The sequence below is a fragment of the Mustela nivalis genome, assembly GCF_964662115.1.
Source record: "Mustela nivalis genome assembly, chromosome: 13".
Classification (NCBI taxonomy): domain Eukaryota; kingdom Metazoa; phylum Chordata; class Mammalia; order Carnivora; family Mustelidae; genus Mustela; species Mustela nivalis.
Genome location: NC_139032.1, coordinates 82,119,191 through 82,139,290, shown reverse-complemented (window position 1 = coordinate 82,139,290; position 20,100 = coordinate 82,119,191). Strand labels below are relative to the sequence as shown.

At 41.0% G+C, this 20,100-nt stretch overlaps 1 protein-coding gene across 4 annotated transcripts in view; it reads left to right on the top strand.

Annotated features, from left to right (window-relative positions):
* The first annotated feature begins 240 nt into the window (after positions 1-240).
* STRBP (spermatid perinuclear RNA binding protein) overlaps positions 241-20,100 on the top strand; it is a 138,001-nt gene continuing 118,141 nt past the window's right edge. For 2 of the 4 annotated variants that reach the window (XR_014301973.1, XM_082695498.1), the window contains exon 1: positions 241-372. The gene's annotated coding sequence lies outside the window, so the exon portion shown is untranslated. Of the gene's footprint in view, positions 432-20,100 lie in introns of all 4 variants that reach the window. The other 2 variants (XM_082695499.1, XR_014301974.1) reach the window with 2 other exon arrangements.

The following is a 20,100-nucleotide window of genomic DNA, read 5'->3' as shown; positions in this document are numbered from 1 at the left end:
ACGCAGCTTACGTAAGCGTCCGCTCGCAGGTGCATGCGGCCTCCACCAGCGTGTGGTCCCTGCGCGCTCCCAGGTGCGCAGTTGGCGCAGGCGGCGGCGCGGCACGGCGCCGGCGGGCGCTGGCCGGCGCTCTCAGGTACGGCAGAGTGCGCGTGGAAGGGGAGCGCGGCGAGCGAGGGGGCGGGCTTTCCGTTCCCCAGCAGCCGCGGGCCCGCCCCCCGGATCGGCCAATGGGCGCGCTGGGCGGTGTCACGTGCTCGCCGCCGCCGCCGCCGCCGCCGAAGCGGAGACCGGAGCCGCGAGCGCCACCAGGGCAGCAGCCGCCGCAGCCGCCGCCGCTGGGCTGAGGAGCCGGAGACGCGGACGGACGAGGTGGCGGCGGCGGCGGAGCGGGAGCGGGGACCGGGCGCGGGCAGAGCGCGGCGGCGCGGGTAGGCTGCGGCGGTGGGGTAGGCGCCTGCGCGGCGGGCCGTCCCGGGCGGGCGGCGGTTTAGGCGGCGGTTGAGGCGGTTGGCGGAGCCGGCCCGGGCCCCGCATTGTTTGTTGTGCGTCCTTAGCAGCGGCGGCGCCGGCCGCGGCGGCCCGGGCGGAGAGCAGGGAGCAATCCCGGCCCCCGTGGCTCTGGCATTGTGGCCGCCGCTGCGGTGCCCCGGCCGTTTCGGGCAAGGGCAGCGGGCAGCCTTCCTCACCTTCGTGGGGGACGGGGTCCCGGCCCCGAGTGAGGGGAGGGCGTGGGCAGTGTTGGGGGGGACCCGGCGCCGGGGGTCTCGGTAGGATGGAAGGCGAGGGGCTCTGGGCAGGTGTTGGAGGACATTGGGGGCAGGGGTTGTGAGCGAGGCTTGGGGGGGCTGGCGGAGGGTGTGGGCAGACTTGGGGGAGAATGAAGGGTGGAGGGATCCGGCCCAACGGAGCGGGAGGGCCTTCGAGCAGGTTCGGGCGCCCAGTGGGGCCACGGGGAGTGCGAGAGGGATGGGGAGGGCATTCAGGCGGGTGGAGGCAGCCTTTGGGGGTTCAGGAGGGCGTGAGGGAGGCTTTGGGGAGGGTAGAGGCTAGCGTGATGGGAATGGAGGGAGGAAATTAGGGACTCGAGGGAGGAGTGGAAGAAGCGGATGTCCCGGTCGGGGCTGCGTGTGAGGGGCAAGGCGTGGGGGCAGATTTATGGAAGGCCACGGGACAAATGGGAAGGGAAATGTGGAGGCAGGTGTGCAGGTAGGGGGAAGTGTGATGGGGAGAGAGGGACGGAGGTGTCTAGGGGTCTCTGGAGTGATGGTGAGGGAAATGGAGGCTTGCAGGGAGGAGGTGTGTGTGAGGGTAGGCCCAGAGGTTTCAGGAGACCGGTGAAGGATGTGAGGTTTGCGTCTGGCCAGGAGGTGTGTAGGGAAGACAAGAAGGAAGCAGGAATAGTGTTGAGACTGGATAGGTGGGACACGCAAAGGGCGGACATGTGGGGCGGGGGAGAAGACAGGTGTCTCACTGGCGAGTGGTGCTCAGGGGAGAACTGTATGGTGGGGGAGGGGAGGAGGAAGGTGATTGGAGCAGGGCCAGAGTTGGAGAGAAGTGAGGACAGTGGAGTAGGGTGGTGGCGATGGACAGGAGGTGTGCAGTGTATTTAGCGGATAGCAGACCTGAGTGAAATGAGGAAACTTTGGGGTTGGGGAGACATTGCGGGGGATTGGTGGAGTGGAGTATGTGTGAGGTAGAGGGCCAGAGGTGTAAGGGGTGAGGAAAATATTCTTGGAGTGGCAGCTGAGGTATGAAAACAGATGGAAGGAAATGTTTTGGGGGCAGGAAGTGTGGAGGGGAGTTAGGGAGAAGAAGTGGGGGTGGTACGTGTGTGAAGGGAAATCAGTAGAGGGAGGTAGTAAGGGATGGTTTGGAAGGGGAGGGATGCAGGTCAGGTCTGGGGTACATACAGTATGTAGAGGGATGGAAACATAGCTTGGGGTGCTAGATTTTGTCTGGTGGGGGATAGGCAAGGAAGAGAGGGAAGAATGGGGGAAAACAGGATATTTTTGGGTAGCGGACATAGAATAATGCACAGTATATAACGGGGTAAGAGAAGGGCAAGGTAGGGAGGTGCGTGAATGTGTCTGTGACTAGAAAGGGATAGGTTGTGTATTGGATTGGGGTGATGGTGGAGGAAGCAGGTTGTCCAGGTTTAGCGGCAGGAAATGACTATTCAGGCTGGAGAGAGTTAGGAAAACAGGTTGCTTAAAAGAGAATGGAAGGAGCAGGGTGCTGAAGAGTGGGGTGAGATTGGAAAACTTTGAGTCCCGAGAGATTAAGGGGTTCAAAAGTTTTAGGTCGCTGGAAATAAAAGGCAGAGTGCAGAAGTTGAAAAAACAAGCCAAAATCAAACTGAAGAGGGGATTATATTCTGGACGTAGAAGAACTGAAGAGTGTGTATGGCCTGTGTATGTGGATTCTGGAATGATGCTAATGAAAAACAGAGGACATTAAACCCTGTATATAAGTTCATGCCTCTAGGATCAGAAAAATCAAGAAGCCAGATTTTAGTTCCAGAACCCTATGAATGGGGAAGGGACAGGGTAGAGCTGAGTAGTACACACTCCCAAGTTGGAGGAGGTATGTGGTAGAATATTGTCCTATTGCATTGCACTGACAAGTGTGCATATAGAAGAGCCATACAGGGTTGTGTGGATTGCACCACAAGTGAATAGAAGTAGGATTGCAGCAGGTGCAGGGCAGATGCCTTTTTGAAGATACTGCAAGAGAGCTGGGCCCAGTGTTCGTGCCATTCGAGGGCTGTGTATCAGAGAGGAAGGAATACCTTGGTGCAGTGTCTCAGCTACCCTGGTGCTTTCTGGGTAATGGGGCAGTTTTCAGGCTTTGTTTGAGTGATGTAATATCTGAGTCCCATGCTAGAGGCAGACAGAGGTAATGTACATCCAGCTCCTAAAAGTGGCAGGAATGGAGATCTGCGATTCTTTCACTCTCTTTCAGGGTAAAAGTAACTGATCCTGGGTTGTTGGCTTTTTCTCCCAAATAGTTCAAATAATAATTTGGTTGGAGGCTTTTGGATTTTCTGGTATTTTGATTTGAGTTAGGGAGTGTAGCGTTAACTTTATTGAGGAAGACTTTTGGGGTTGTGAGGACATAACGACCAATCAGCTTGCCAGACACATAGGAAATAACCTTCAGGGGTTTGAGCACATATATTTCAGTGCGGTTCTCATTCAGTGTTCTGTGGCTTGTGTTAGATTCTTTGGGATTTGGAAGGATTAAGGAAACTGCTTTGAGACTGCCGTAGTAAGCAGGGTTTTCTACAATCTTGGGAAACGATTTCCCTTTTGACAGTCAAAAATTCAGTCTTGTCAGATTTTGCAAAAAAATTATTTCATGTTGCAGAAATAGCTTCAATTATCTCTTTGTGGGCTTCATGTAATGTGTTATGTAGTACCTGTGTGGTTTCAAATAAAAGGTATGCTTTGATACTTTGGGAAGCTTTCTGGTTTGATTTGTTTTCTCCTTTTGTCAATTTAGGAAGTATCTTAATGTGGCCATTGTAGCTTCAAATAATAAGTTTGAGTGGAAGTGAGAATCTTGCCTAAACATAATGAAGGCTGAGCAGAACAACACATTTTATTTATTTATTTTTAAAGATTTTATTTATTTATTTGGCAGACGGAGGTCACAGAGCAGCAGGAGGAGAGAGAGGAGGAAGCAGGCTCCCTGCCGAGCAGAGAGCTTGATGTGGGGCTTGATCCCAGGACCCTGGGATCATGACTTGAGCCAAAGGCAGAGGCTCTAACCCACTGATCCACCCAGGCGCCCCAGAACAACACATTTTAAATAATCTGAATCTGTAAATATAAATATTTAAAAAGTAAACTGGAAGCTGATTTTTAAAATCAAATTTAAAGTGCATCATGAATGCAACAAAATAATGTTCTGAAGGCATTGCTATAAGATTTTATTTTTGGAGGGAAAGGTTTTTAAAGGACACTATGCCTTTCATTGAAATTTTTTGCAGTATTTTGAGACTTGATATATGTGTAGGATATGATTATAAGGGCATGTTTGGCCCCTTTGGCTCCCTGGCAGAGAATTTGAGCAGTATCGTATAAAATGAATAGAGTAACCTTTGAAAATTCTCTCCGATATGGCTATTGTTTCCTCCTTGAATTTTTAAAGTCCATTGTGTTAGTTCATTTTATTGATTTGGGGCAAGCAGTATTTTCTTGCTCAGAAAACTCAATTCTGGGAGTGTTCTGGTTATATGTATTGTTCCGTGAAATTCTATGGTTTGGGATAGTTGGTAGGCACTTGAAAATATTGTCCTAAGTTTATGAACCAAGGAAAGCAGGTTATTTAGACTTTGTAGACTAAATAATTGGGTCTGGTTTTATTTTCACTGGTGACTTGCTGGACAAGATACTTAATCCCTTTGTGCTTGTTTCTCCTCCAAGAAACCTGACTCTGTCTACTTCCCATGAGAATCGAGATGGTTTATATAAAAGAAGTATAAGTCTTTCAGGAAGATTAGAACTATGTAAATATGGAGATAGCTCCTTTTTTCTCTGTGTCTCAGTCAAATAATAATTGGTGCTTCAGAATTTGGCATTAGGTGAGTTAATTTATAGTGGGAAACTTGGATAGAGATGAAACTTCTCTGAATGTCAGAGGTGTCTGCAAATTGAAGTTTCTTCATTCTTTGCTCTACTGTCTGCTTATCTTTTCTGACTCATTTCTGTAGTTGAGTGTTGGTGCTGATTTGAATTCTTGAGTATGAGCAGAAGATTGTGAGAAACATTCTGCATTGTGGCTGTAGCCTGAGATTACTTATAAGCATGAATTTCCCGAGATGAGTACTTCTCTCACTCAGTGAATTCACTTCCTAAATCAGGAATAATAACTACAATACATTTTCCTGTGTATTTTTCAGAAAATCAACTAATTCTAAGTGACTTGAACAGAAGAATAGAGCTATCCTTCTTCTAGTGGCATTAAACCTCCTCCCTTAGATTATTGAGTATTTTTTCCTTTTTAAAATTTTAGTTCTCATACCCATCCTGTTGACATTTCCAAACCTGTTGACAGGTTATGCTCTATTTGAGGAAGAATGATGTTGAAATGCTTTTAAAATGTTTATTAGTTGTAGAAAGCCTCTGTATGCTGGTTATGATTGATATTGCAAAAATGTAAATAGTCAGTTGCTTTTTGGGCATTAATTTGCTTGAGCTTGGTAATACCCAGCCCTGATAGTAGTCTTTTGTGCTAGCTGATTTTTTTTTTTTAAGATTTTATTTTATTTTAAAGATTGATTTATTTATTTTGGCAGGGGAGAAAAAGCTAGCAAGTGGAGGGGTGGGGCAGAAAGAAAGGGAGAGAGAATGTCAAACAGAAGACTCCCCACTGAGTGGGAAACCCGACATGTTGATCTCAAGACCCTGAGATCATGACCTGAGCTGAAAGAGTTGGATGTCCAACTGACTGAGCCACTCAGGCGCCCCTTTAGAGATTTTTTTTTAAGATTTTATTTATTTATTTGACAGAGAGAGATATCACAAGCAGAGAGGCAGGCAGAGGGGTGGGGAAGCAGGCTCCCCGCTGAGCAGAGATCCCGATGTGGGGCTTGATCCCGGGATCCTGAGATCACGACCAGAGCCGAAGGCAGAGGCCTTACCCACTGAGCCACCTAGGCACCCCTAAAGATTTGATTTTTAAGTAATCTCCATACCCAGTGTGGGGCTCGAACCCACAGCCCTGAGATCAAGAGCCTGCTCTACCAGTTGAGTTGACCAGGTTCTGATCTATTCTTAATAGTTTATATTCTCTTGTATAACATGTTTGGACCTCCGTTACCCATCTTATTGCTCTTTTTGTTTTCATTTGTTTTATATAGATTTTATTGGAAAATTGGTTGTTTTAAAAAATTTGTTCAGCTGTAGAAAAACTGTTTCTGACAAGTAATTATGAGAGGCTTCATCCAGTCTAATTTTAGAAACCTTTATTGAGAAAGGTAAGTTAAATTTATATGTCAGTTGAAACAGAAAAGAATAAAGTGATGAGGCCAGATTAGTGGTAATATAAATATTTAAATGGTTTAAGCCTGAAAGATCTGCAAGTCTGTAACTTTTAGTTCTTGCACTCAATAATGAGGTAACCACATGACCTGATTTGTCACTTTCATGCCTAATTTAATGTATTTCTTGTTTTAAGGGTCCTTGAAGTACATCCTTTTTGAGAAGTATGGGTATCTGTCTCACAAAAGACATTCCATATATATGTGTTGCTGAGTGAATGAATGCCATCCTAAATTTCAGTTATTTGATATTAAAATTCTCTTCTGAGATAACTAACACTGTGTCGAACATCTGCTTTCTTGAGTTAACTTTAGCACAACTCGAAAGGGTATAGTTGATTATATCAATAAAATCACAGCCTTGCATTGTGTGACTTCATGGTTCATTTCCATTTGAAGAGTGAGTTCTGCAGCAGGTTGTGTAATAAATTCAGAGGCGTTTCTGGGTCATGGATAAGATGTAGTTTCTTACTGCACCTGCAGAATTTCCTGTTCTTTGCAGTTTTCCAGGTACCAGCACTTTTCACAATATCCTATTAGGCAGATCAGCAGTTTGTTTATAAATTGAATTTAACCATGTTAATACTATAGACATAAATCAAGTATGAATTTAACCATATTCATACTTGACATAAAGCAAATAGTAATTGTCCTTAAAGACTCTGTTTAGATTTTTTTTTTTTTTTAAATTACACTTACCTATTCTATTAGTTTAATTCAGCAAACATGCATTGACTTAGGCTCAAAGGCACATTTTGTGCTGGACCTAAGATTTCTTTTTTTTTTCTTTTTTTTTTTTTTTTAAAGATTTTATGTATTTATTTATTTATTTGACAGACAGAGATCACAAGTAGGTAGAGAGGCAAGCAGAGAGAGAGGAAGGGAAGCAGACCTCCGGGTGAGCAGAGAGCCTGATGCGGGGCTTGATCCCAGGACGCTGGGATCATGACCTGAGCCCAAGCCAGAGGCCTTAACCCACTGAGCCACCCAGGTGCCCCAAGACCCAAGATTTCTTAGTAGGGCTCTATAACTCTGTTTTGAGTAAAGAATAGATCCTTCCCTTGATAGATTGGCCCTTAATGTATAAATGGAGTCTATAATTTTGGTTACCTAGGTAGTGACCTGGTAAAGAGGTGGTTTGTTTCTAACAGTTAAGATAGAGGCAGTTTATTCTTATGGTAGTTATAATTCCAAGTAAATCTAAAACTCGTTAAATATTGCATCTAATCATAGGCTTTTGTACAACTTAGACAACCTACGTTTTTACCTAATGAAGTATAGGGTATTGGGTAGCTCTTGTCTTAACTCTGGACAATTCAGTTTTAGTTAGCAAAGTTAGTGAACTAGAGGGGAAAGGTGTTGCAATCTTGATAATGTAGGTTAGCGGCTGGAGGGAATAATGTTTGGAGCCTTTGGTATGCATACTTTCAGTTGTTTTTGAAGTAAGCTGTAAATAAGCTTTTTTTTATTTACAGAGAGAGAGAGACAGAGAAAATGAGGGGGAGAGGGTCAGAGGGAGAAGCAGATTCCCTGCTGAGGAGGGAGCCCAATGCAGGACACAATCCTGGGACTCCTGGATCATGACCTGAGCCAAAGGCAGTCGCTTAACCAACTGAACCACCGAGGTGCCCCTGTACATAAGCTTTTAATGTCAAGGTTAGTATGGAAGGACAGATATCAAACATATTAGTGATGAGATTTTTAAAAAGATGGTATCTTAAAGATAAATATTAACTGATGCTCTTTGAAATGCCAGCTTTGTGGTAAATGTTGTGGAGTTATACAAAATTGGCTTTTGAGGGGCACCTGGCTGGCTTAGTGGCTAGAGCAGGTGACTCTTGACATCAGGGTTGTTAAGTTCCAGCCCCATGTTGGGTGTAGAGATTACTTAAAAATAAAATCTTCAAAACTGGCTTTTGGTCAGTATTATTGTTTAGTAGTAGTTTTTATTTCTAGAGCCCACGGTTTGCATACCTGGACTTTGATCCCTCTGGGAGTATAATGTAGGTGAACAGGAGAGCATTACATTTAGAGAAATGGAGGCACGGAGTTGACTCTAGAGCAGAGATAGGCAGACTTTCAGAACACCCCTAAAGAGGTTCCTTTTGGTTCCCAAATTTGGGCAGGAAGGTTGATGTCTGGGCAAATTTGAAATCTGCTAGTTTCAGTCAAGCTTTGAGTGCAAGGCTTTTCAAAGACTGCCTGCAGTAATGCATGGCCTTCATAGGAGATTTGGGGCCCAGGATTATGCAGTAGTAATGAACCTGAAGAAGAGGGCTAGCCCTTGGGTGTACTCTCCTTTTAGGTTATTCCCTGAGATGATCCTGTGTGCAACCCAGACTGCTGTACTGGGTAGTACAATGTTGTTGGCACCAGAAGACTTGGCTTTGACGTCTGATCCTGTTATTTCCTAGTTGTAGATCTCACTCCTTATGTATAAAATTGGAATAAAACCCCTAAATTACAGTTATGGTGAGGATTAAAGAAGAAAAGAAAGCTGTTTGTAAGCTGTGAAACATGGAACAGTTTTTTTTTTTTTTTTTGAAGGGAGGATTGAAGAGAAATTAAGGGCATACTTTGAAGTAATGAGAAAAATTTGACTCAGAAGGACCTGAATTTTAATTTTTTTATCATGGCATGTTCAAATGTACATGAAAGAGAACAGTACAATGAACTTTCACGTACCCGTCAACTAGCTTCAGCAGTTACCAGCATTTTGCTGCTTTTGTTTCATCTACCCCTCACTCAGAATTACTTTCTGTTATTTTTGTTGAAATATTTACAGTAAATCTTAGGCATCATATACTTTCATCCATTAATACTTCAGTATTTCTAACAGGTGGGAACCTAAAAAAAGATACAACCACAAAACTTTTAACTGTCTAAATTAACTATAATTCCTTATCTAATGCTCAGGAGGAGCTGGATTTGAAATATAGCTCTACCACTCACTAGCTTTGTGTGTTAATCAAATTACTTGCTCTCTCTGAGCTTCTGGTTCCTTATCTGTAGCATAAAGATAATACCTCATGAAGTTATTTTGAGCTTAAATGAAATAACATACAAAAGGCCTAACATGAATGTTCTCAGTAAATAGCCCAGCTTCTCTCCTGAGCTTCCTATCGCATGTGAATTAGGATTATGGGCCGCCCTCCTTCCTTCTTTAGTATCACAAAGAATAACAGTGCCCTGAAATGACTGTCCACTAAGCTAGTGAAATTTCTCTTCATTGGGCTGTTTGACTCTTTTAGTGAAATTCTGTCACAGTTGAAATCATGTCTGTTCTCCCCCTCTTCTGCTAAATCATTATTCTCCTGCCTAGTGGCTCATTCTAGTCAGCACACACATGCTGTTATTTCATGTATTCTTTTTTTTAAACAATGCTTTCTTGACCACGCTATTTCTTCTAGATGCAACCCAGTTTCTCAACTTCTTGGAAAAGTTGTTTCTACTCATTTTCAGTTCTCCTGTTCTCTCCTGAACCTACAATAAGAGACTTTCAACTTAATTACTGAAACTGCTCTTGTTGAAACCACCAATTTTAATTCTTAACCTGTTAGCAGCATTTGGTGCAGTGGATGTCTCCTTCCTTGAAATACTTTATGCTCTGGTTTCTGGGATACCATATTCTGTTGGTTTCCTCCTGTCTCCTTGGCTTCTCCTTTGTTGGTTCTTCTTCATAACTATACCTCTTAATATTGGACCACCTGGGATCTCTGCTCTTCATTCTCATTCCCCCAGTGATCTCATCCAATCTCCTGGCTTTATTACTGTGTATCTCTGAAACTCCAGACTTGTTTGTCCTACTGCCTATATTGATTGACATCTCCACTTACATATTTTATTGGCATCTCAAACTAAACTTGCCCCAAACCAAATTCCTGATTGTTACCCTGCCCCCTCTTTCATCTGCCCCTCTTGTGGTATTCCATGGGTTTTTTTTTGTTTTGTTTTGTTTTTCTCTTTTTTAAAAAGATTTTATTTATTTGACAGATCACAAGTAGGCAGAGAGGCAGGCTGAGAGGGAGGGGGAAGCAGGCTCCCTGCTGAGCTGAGAGCCCGTTACAGGGCTTGATCCCAGGACCCTGAGATCATGACCTGAGGTGAAGGCAGAGGCTTAACCCACTGAGCCACCCAGGTACCCCTCCATGTTTTAGTTAATAGCAACTTCCTCCATCTTTTTAGTTGCTCAGGCCAAAAGAGTTGTCTTTGACTCTCTCTCATACACTACATCTGACCCATCAGGAAATCTTGCCAATTCTGCCTTCAAAATACATCCAGACTCTGACCATTTTTCATCATTTCTACTGATTTAAGTTTACATCAGTTCTTGTGAATTATTGCAGTAGCCCTTTTTTGCTCTTTGCCCCTTCATATTCTGTTCTCAATCCCATAGCAAGAATGATCCTTTTAAAAAGGTAAGTCAGGGGGCACCTGGGTGGCTCAGTGGTTAAAGCCTCTGCCTTCGGCTCAGGTCATGATCCCAGGGTCCTGGGATCGAGCCTCACATCGGGCTCTCTGCTCAGCAAGGAGCCTGCTTCCCTCTCCTTCTCTCTGCCTGCCTCTCTCCCTACCTGTGATCTCTGTCTGTCAAATAAATAAACTAAATCTTAAAAAAAAAAAAAAAAAAAAAAAAAAGGTAAGTCAGATTTTGTCTCTTTCTGGTCAGAACACTGTCTTGCTCAGAATAAAAAGCTACGTCCTGTCAAGGTCTTTTGTGATCAGATACCCTTTTCTTCTCTGATTTAATCTCCTCCTACTTTTTGGACACAGAAAAGTGTCCTCCTTGCTATTTTTTTTAATGTGACAGGCATGTATTTCTGTCTTAGGTCCTTTGCACTTGCTGTTTGCCCTGCGTAGAATGCTGTTACTCAGATATATGATTGCTCCATCCTTTTTAGGTCTTTTCTGGTGAGGCCTTCCCTTTCTACCCTGTTAAAATGGCAGCTCCTCCATTTCTGGCCCTTCCCAGCCTTTTCCACCTTCCTTTTCTCATTACCATTTAAACGATTTAACTTATATTTTGCTTATTTTGTGTATTGCCCTTTTACCTTTACTAGAGTATAAGCTCCATAAAGGTAAGGATTAATACTGGTTTTGTATTGTGCAGATTCTAAGCACCTAGAACAGTACCTGGGACTAAGGTTGTTGACTATTTGTTGAATGAATATTTTTTTATTAGTTATAGTCTGTTTCTTGGTAAAGATGCTATAGTTGGAATTTCAGTTTTTTCTGTGGAATACTCTGTACCTTGAGGTCTTTATGATGTGTCTTTCTTCTTAATGAGTATTCTTTCAAAGACTGCTGTTGGTTTTATTAATTCATCATAATTTTGAATATTATGCAGTGTGCTAGTTGGATGGGGGGGGGGGAATACAAGAATAAAGTATACATAGACCCTGACCTTCAAGAGCTTACATTCTATTGAGATAGATGATGTGTGTGTGTGTGTGCATGCGCGCGTGTGTGTATGTACATGTATGTATGTGTGTGTGTCTTTTTTTTTTTTTTTTTTAGGTAAGACCTTAAGAGTTCAGAAGAGCAAGATATTATTTCTAGCTAAGAGGGATAAGAGAGAGACTTCAGAGAGAATGTGATACGTACATCTGTACTGAGCCATGGAAAATGAGTAGGATTAGGTAATGAGAAAATAGGGAAGAGAATTGCATATGGAGGAAATTGCATTAGCAAAATAAGAATGCTCAAGATTTCTTTGAGAAAGAATAAGTGGTTCAGTAGTTAAAGGTGAGAGAATATCAAAGGAAATGGTAAGAATGTTGGAGCCACTGATGATGGAAGGCCTGGAATGCAAAGGTGAGGAACTCCGTTTTTACTCTGTTGACAGTGAGGCTTCAGTGAAAGGTTTTTAAGCAACAGTGGAGGGATGGTATTATTAGGGCTATATTTATGAATTTGGTAACTTTATGTGAAAAGAGAGGCAGAAATGCATACACTGATTAAGATGCTATTGTACTTTGTATTGTATTGTATTGTTTGAAGAAAAAAAGCGATAAAAGTTGTGGAAACAGGAATGGAAGGGATGCCGTGAAACTGAATGTGAGGGCTGAGTGACATGTCTACAGGTTTCAAGCCAGGTTGATTGGGCAGCCTTGGTGCCTCGGTTAGGGAATCCGACAGTGGCATCAGGAGGCAAGTTTAGTTTAGTTTTGGTACTGAATTTGCAAGTGTGGTGGTGACATTCAGGTGATGATTGTTTTGATAAAAAGAAAATTAGGAATGTTTAGAAAGGATGTGCATCTGTGGCTTTATGCTTTCATTTTGATACTAACTGCCAGAAAGAGATGTGATTGCTGAATCGGTTACTGAGGTCTGAATCTAGATAATTGATTTGGAAACCTTCTGGTAAGGCCCTCCAGACTTTTCTTTGGATTTGTAAATGTCTCCACTGTTTCAATAAAGCTTGTTAAATAAGTTGCTCTAGATTGTAAAACATTTTATGTTCTCAGCAGTTTGTTACAACTTAGATGTCATCCTTTGAGCTTTCCTTTATTGCTTCATGGGCTATGGATATCTAACTCTGTCTGTTCCAGCCTTTTGGAAACAACTGATGAGGGGTACCTGGGTGGCTCAGTTGGTGAGTGTCTGCTTTTGGCCCAGATCATGATCCCAGGGTCCTGGATCCAGCCCCACATCTGGCTCCCTGCTCACAGGGGAGCCTGCTTCTCCCTCTACTGCTTCCCCCACTCATGTGCTCTCTCTCCCTCTGCTCTCTCAAATAAACAAAATATTAAAAAGCAAAACAAAAGATCAGAGTTCCCAACTAGTCCCTTCCGTCACTATGTTGAGATCCGGTTGAGTTATCAGGTTTGAATGCTCATGCCAAACTCCCTCTCCTTCCCCTTAGGATTTAGAAGCACAGTGGAGGAAGACAACCTTCCACCCTAATTAATGGTAGTTAAGGTGTTAGTTGCCAAAACATGTCTTTAACAACCTACACTTAACAAAATACCAGAAGATACCAGAGGATTTAGCTTCTCTTCCAGGCATATTCAAGAACAGAATAAGATTCCTTTAGATTTAAAAACTTTTCAGAGCTGTATAGCAGGAGGAGTTTTTAATCTGAAGGTCATTTATAGGAAAAAAGACATATTTGCAAAATATGTTGATTAATGTATGTAATTTTATTTGTAGGCTGTCTAATGATGCATTATACTTATATTTTTATACTTAAGTTGGATAAAAAGACATCCTTGAGTTTATTAGTTAAAAACTTGTAGTTCACCAACTTGGCTTATAATGGTGACCTTGAGCTTACCTCATTAGTTGTATCTGAATTAAGTCTTTTCCTTTGTCCTTAGATCATAATGTCAGTGAATATGATTTGGGCACTGTCATTATAGAATTGGTTTTTGTTACCAGTAAATAGGAGTCAGTAGGACCCAGTCACCCTGAAATGAGAAAATTTTCTTATGTAGGATAACACATTTTAAGTTCAGTGGACATGTGGTGGCTTTTAATTGGTCAGATTTAGCATATATTGTAGTTAAACTTTTTTTTTTTTTTTAATCTGGATAATTTTATTTCACATAATTGGTTTGCTAAGAATATAAAGTATAGCATCTTTGAGAAACCTTTTATGTTCCTTTAGCCCCACTTTGTTCTTTGGCAGATGAAGAATTCAGGATATATCCTGAGTGGTAAGGGACTTGGCCAGAATCACACACATAACTAGTGGCATAGTTGGGGTGTGAAGTGGATTTCTCCACCTCCAGGCTTGGCCTCCAGGCTGTTTTGGAAATGTGGACCAGAAAACCTCAAATAAACTCAGCTTAACTGGTCACATTGCTGGCATCTAATGATGTTCAGTAGGAATAATTATGCTACTTTTTTCCTCATTCCCTCTGAAAATTAATTTTTTTTAAAATTAACTATTTTAAACTGAACAGTTCCGTGGCATTTAGTACATTCACATTGTCTGGCAACCATGACCCTTTCTAGTTCCAAAACGTTTCCATCACTCCAAAGTGAAACCCCTTGACCCATTAAGCAGTTTGAAGATTATTTAAGCAATTAAAAATCTTTAAACAATTAAAATAAAAATCTTTACTCTGACAAGGTTGACTGTAGCAGGTTTGGTACTAGTGGTCACTCTTAGCGCTTTGCTCCCCGTCTCTGGTTTGCCAGGGAGAATTAAAGTGAATCCTCTTACATTAATTAGTAGTGGATGCATTACACTTATAATGACAACATAAAAAAGAAAGTGTCAGACATGTAATGATTAACAATACTAAGAGTAGTTATACATTATGCATGTTATGACTAATCTTCACACTAGCCTTTTAAAGTGGTTGCTCTAGTTCAGATAAGAAGATTGGGGCTTGGGGCACCTGGGTGGCTCCATCAGCCGAATGTCTGCCTTCAGCTGGGGTCATGATCCCAGGGTTCTGGGATCGAACCTCATGTTGGGCTCCCAGCAGCTTCTCTTTCTACCCCTCTGCCTGCTTGTGTGCGTGCTCTCTCTTTTTCTCTCTCTCAAATAAAACCTTAAAAAAAAAAAAAAAGGAAGAAAATGGAGGCTTGTTGAGTAAGTTCAGAATCACTTAATTGGTAAGATGTGAACCTGATATTCAAATCCATGTCTATTTGATTCCAAGAGTTGGGTGTTCTCTTTACTAAATTTGGGAGTAGACAGGCAAAAGCGACAAATGGAAGGGATCATCTTGTATGGGGGACCTGGTACTGTTTTAGCAGGATAGTGTATAAGGGAAGGAGGTTGAGTTTGACGTATCGCCACTTCTCCTAACCCCTTGTGATCTGTATTCCATATGAGAGAAACAAAATATGAAATAACCTTTGGAACTCTTTAATGAACATTATAAGCAATTAGAAAAAAGTGTGTAGCTTCTGAGATTTTGTTTTTAGAAATTCTTTCTTTCCCTGGTCATTATTTTAAAATCATAAGTTGATTTGCTGAGTAGTTAATGATTAGTCTTAACAGTATTGGAACTCCATTGATTTCCCATTTTAAGATACTTTTAAAAAGCATCTTAGGAGGCACCTGGATGGCTCAGTGGGTTAAGCCTCTGCCTTCGGCTCAGGTCATGATCGCGGGGTCCTGGGATCGAGCTCCGCCATCGGGTTCTGTACTCAGTGTGGAGCCTGCTTCCCCCTCTCTATCTGCCTGCCTCTCTGCCTACTTGTGATCGCTGTCTGTCAAATAAATAAATAAAATATTTTTTTAAAAAAAAGTATCTTAGATAAGATACTTTACTTTCAATGAGGAATAATTCAGATTGTGTGTGTTGAAGGATTTTGTTGTTATACTTTTGCCCCAATGAAGAAAACCCTTTTAGCTTTTTTAAAGTTTGAAAGGACTTTAATAGGCCAGTTTTCAGTCATTCTTTTAAAGTGGCTAGTAAGTCATCTGGTAAACCTTGTCATTTTCCTTTTTTTCTCCTTTTTTAAGATTTTAATTTTTAAGTAATCTCTACACCCAGTCTGGGCCTCGAACCCACAACCCCGAGATTAAGACTCATGCTCCACCGACTAAGCCAGTCAAGCCCCCGCCCCCCTTGCCATTTTCTACTGTGTTTTGAATGACGTGACTTCTGGAGTAATTTGGTTCACTGTGTTAGGTTTAGGCTAAAAGAAATGTAAGTAAAAGATAGCTTCCTGGCTACTTAGACAAAGAGATTTTTTTAGGTAATGTGAGCATAGCAGGAATGTAAGCTATAGCAACAGCAGCCACCTGAGATGTCCTGACTTTAAGTGTATTGATAGTTATCCCAAAAAGTATAGATTTTTGGCAGTGACCTTGTGACTTTTGCTAATATCTAAATAGTAGGTACTTCCATAAATGGATTTCAAGCTTTTAAAAACTTTATTTAAAAATTTTAAAATGCCCTTGTATCTTGGCTCAAACATTACACATTATTTTTCTGGTTTGACCTAGAGATAAGGTTTGATTCACTCTGGAACCAGCCAAAATATGTTGTAGAGAACACAGGCCTTGGATTGGTCAGGTTTATTTTCAAATCCTTTCTCTGCCACTTACTATCTGTAAGACCTTTCACCTTTTAAAATGAATATAATACCTACAATCGTGTAGAATAGGATTAGAGGGCAATATCTCACAGGGGCTCAGCGCAGTGTCTAGCACATACTAAATTGTGTTCAGTTTGTAACTGTTGCAGGAAGAAGTCTTAAATTTTGGTAGCCTAGACAAATATTAATATATGCAAGTAGGGTAAAACCTCATCTCCTAATGTACACTGTCCTGCAATCAATACATTTCTTCTTGGATTTTTTGTTTCTTTGTGTGTGTGTGGAAGTGCCGTGTGTCAGTTTTCACTAGTTCCTGTAGTTTGCCCTTCTTTTCTCAGAAATGCTTGGCAAATATCTCCATTGATTATTGTATAATTTGCCTCAAAGAATAGATGGTGCTTCCTATAGAGGTTAATGATGAGGCATTTGCTTCCCATAGCAATCCTTCAGTTAGGTGTTCCTGTGTTGCATGCTAACAGGTTCTTACCACCTTCAGAGATGTCTGCTGGCAGAATGCCCAAACTTTTGTCAAAGAAGGAAGCTCTGGTTACCTGGAATGAAAGAAGTACAGAGTGCCCACTTAGTGTTTATAGTATATTTTATGATAATTATTAATATTAAAGCATGAAGAGCTATATCCTGGTCTATAAATTTTGCTCATTACTTCCCCATTATTTGTATCGCTTCCCTTAATCTGTTCAGAAAAGGATACAGAGGACCTTTTACTCTAAAACTTTAGGGTTGAGGTTGTGATGAATCATAATCCAAGAATATTAGCTGTGGAGGGGACTTTGGAGATCAGCTAGACTAACCCTCTTGTAGATGAGAAAACTGGCTGAGAGAAAATTGTGACTTGCTCAAGGACACAGAATAAGCGACGGGACTAATTTCCAATCTGGGGTTATGAAGCTAACCTGGTAGAGTGGAGAGAGCACTGGACTTTGGAGTCATACAGTCCTGGTTCTGAGTCCCTGTTCCACCATTTATTAACTGTGTGACCTTTGACAAGTGCATCTGAGTCTGTTTGCTGCTCTGTTGTATGTTGTTTGCAGGATTGTAAGGATTTGAGATAATAGAAGTAAAGTATAGTATATAGTGCCTGACATATGTTATGGCCTCAATAAATGCTGTCTGTTATGTTGTACTGTTTTTCTTGATTACTTAAAACAGGTCATATGGCTAAGTGATTTTTCTTTATGAAATGGGAATCAATGAGAATGGTTGATGTTTTTGCCAAATCCTTTCACTGAAAATCTAAGTAGTTGCTCATTGTAGGAGGACTGCTTATTGCAAAACAAGTGCAAAACATGCATCAAGAGCTTAGAGAATAGTGCTCCAAGTTGTACAGTTGTTGTCATAGTACTTTTCTGGGAAATCTTTGCGTTTCTCAAATGAAATGGAGCTAGTGTGAGGAACACCCAAATCAGTGTACATTTAGTTAGGCAAGCCTAACTCTGTAGTTTTAAACTCAGTAGTACTCTGCACTCTTCAGAGATAATTGAGGATGCCAAAGATCCCTGTTTATGTGTTATAGCTGTTGATATTTGGGTTATTAGAAATTATATCAGATAATATTTACATATGTATTCATTTAAAATAGTAACCATTGGGGGCGCCTGGGTGGCTCAGTGGGTTAAGCAGTATCTACCCATTTCACTCACCTTCTACAAATGATAGGTTTTTAATGTAAAAGAATTTTGACAACAAAAAAATTTAGTGAGATGAGTGACATTGCTTTACATTTTTGCAAATCTCATTAATATGTAGCTTAATAGAAGACACCTGGGTTCTGATAGCTGTTTCTGCCTTTAGCCTATTGTGTTATGTTATTCTGATTGAAGTATATAAAGAAGAAAATTAGGCTTCACAAGATTTGAAATTGGAAAAGGGGAGGAGTATTTTAATAGACTTTTCAGATAATTGTGGATATTCTTTGATACTACACCAGAACTTGACAAATGATAGTTTCTTGAAGGAATCTGAAGCCAGATCGGTGCACTTTCATATTCTGTTAAGTCAAAATGCAGTAGTTTGTTGCATTTTGAAAGTGAATCTTTTATCCCTGCATGATTTCATAATATCATGTGTTGGTCATTTGGAAGGTGTTGGTTCACTGAATTATGTTGAGCTTCCAAATGTGACACATTTCATTATATATCTCCACACATTATGTAGTCTCTGGAAAGCTACATTCATGAGAGGGACTTCAAAAGGCACATAATGCCTTGCTACTACTTTGAAAATACTTCTGGCTTTGTACACCCCTGAAGGAATCCTGAATACCCCTAGAGGCCCTGGATCACGATTAGAGAACCAGGGAGTTAGATTAACTAAAGGTTTACTAACTAAAGGTAGTGACCAGATAACGGATTATCTGGTAATTATAATGGAATGGATTGTTGTACAAGCCCTAGGCTTAGAAACCATCTTACTCTTTGAAATAAAACATAGCCTAATTTTGAAATGCAGTGAGTTGGTCATTGAACATTTGAGTGCTTTTTATAGACAAGATACTGTGTTGAGGTGCTACCAAAGATATGCATTATGAAAAAGGCTTCCTTTTCAGTAGTTTACAGTCTAGCCGGAAGAGGTAAGACATAATTTTATGAAAAAATAATTAATACAGTGTTCTCTGGTAACAAGTGTGACATACAGTGCTGGGTAAAGTGTGTTTTAAATAGGTGGAGAGAGGAGGCCATTGTCTTTATGAAAGAAAACTGCAATGCTTGTTCAGAAAGTCATTATGTCAGTTAGGCTAGACTGGAAAATTTATATAGAATAATTAATCTAGGCTTGCAAAATAAAGTTGCACTTTATCTTTTTATTTTTACATTGTTGTCCTGTTTTGTAGGATTGTATGGTTTCTAGTATTTTTAATAGATTCTTACTTGCTTTCTTTTTTAGGCTAATTCACTGTGTTGTGTGTAGGATAGATCTGTCAAACATCTTACCAAAACACTGTCACTATTTGGTAGATAAGAAAACAAGATTAAGTAAAATCTGCCCAGAACACATACATATGAGTAATATGTTACTTGCACATATCAGAAAATATGTATACATGCTCAAAATAGAATATAAAATACTCAGATCCTTTTTCTTTAGGGAAAAATATATACAAATATAGTTATATACAGAGTGTAAATATCTCCACTCAAGACTTTGTAGAAATATTTTAATGCTTCCTAAAGTACCTGTGTATACCTTGTGCTTGGTTATTTCCTTATTGGATTGTTATAAAGATTTTTTTCTAAAGATCTTATTTATTTGAGAGAGAGCACAAGCAGAGGGATTGGCAGAGGGAGAGGAAGAAGCAGGCTCCCTGGCCCGATGTGGGTCTCAATTCCAGGACCCTGGGATCGTGACCTGAGCCACAAGCAAATGCCCAACCAACTGAGCCACCCAGGCACCCTTGTTTTAAAGATTTTTTTTTTTTTTTAATTTATAAAGTGCCTTGTGCTAGAAGGCACTCGTAGTAGCTATTATTATTGTTGTTGCTGTTGTTACAGTCTATTCAACTCGGATTTATCTCTCATGTACAAGTTTGATAAGACATTTAACTTAGTCCATTTCTGATGTTCATTTGTTGAGTGGTAGTTATTCAGCTGTTTTGGTCTCTGTGTGTGGAATTCTTTTATTGTGTTTCAGGCACTGTGCTAGGTGCTTTACATGCATTGCCTCTTTAGATCTTTGTAAGTCTCACTATGAGTTGAGTAATGGTGTTTCCATTTTATAATGGGAAAAATGAGGCTGGCAATGGTTAGCTGCTCAAGGTTCTTACTAGTTAAGTTGTATAGCTGGGATTTGAATCCTTCTCTGTCTCCAAGGTGTTATCTTCTACTTTTCCATTTGGGCAGTAAGTTGAAGAAAATATTTTTGGGATATAGTGGGGATTTAGCTACTTTTCAAAGAACAGGTTTGTGTGTATTTGTGTGTGTGTGTGTGTGCGCGTGCATGTGTCACTGAGGGGAGTTGGATGGTGGTTATTCTCCCTTTTTACATGTATTTGGTTTGTGTTTGGATTCCATGTTTTTTTTTTTTTTTTTTTA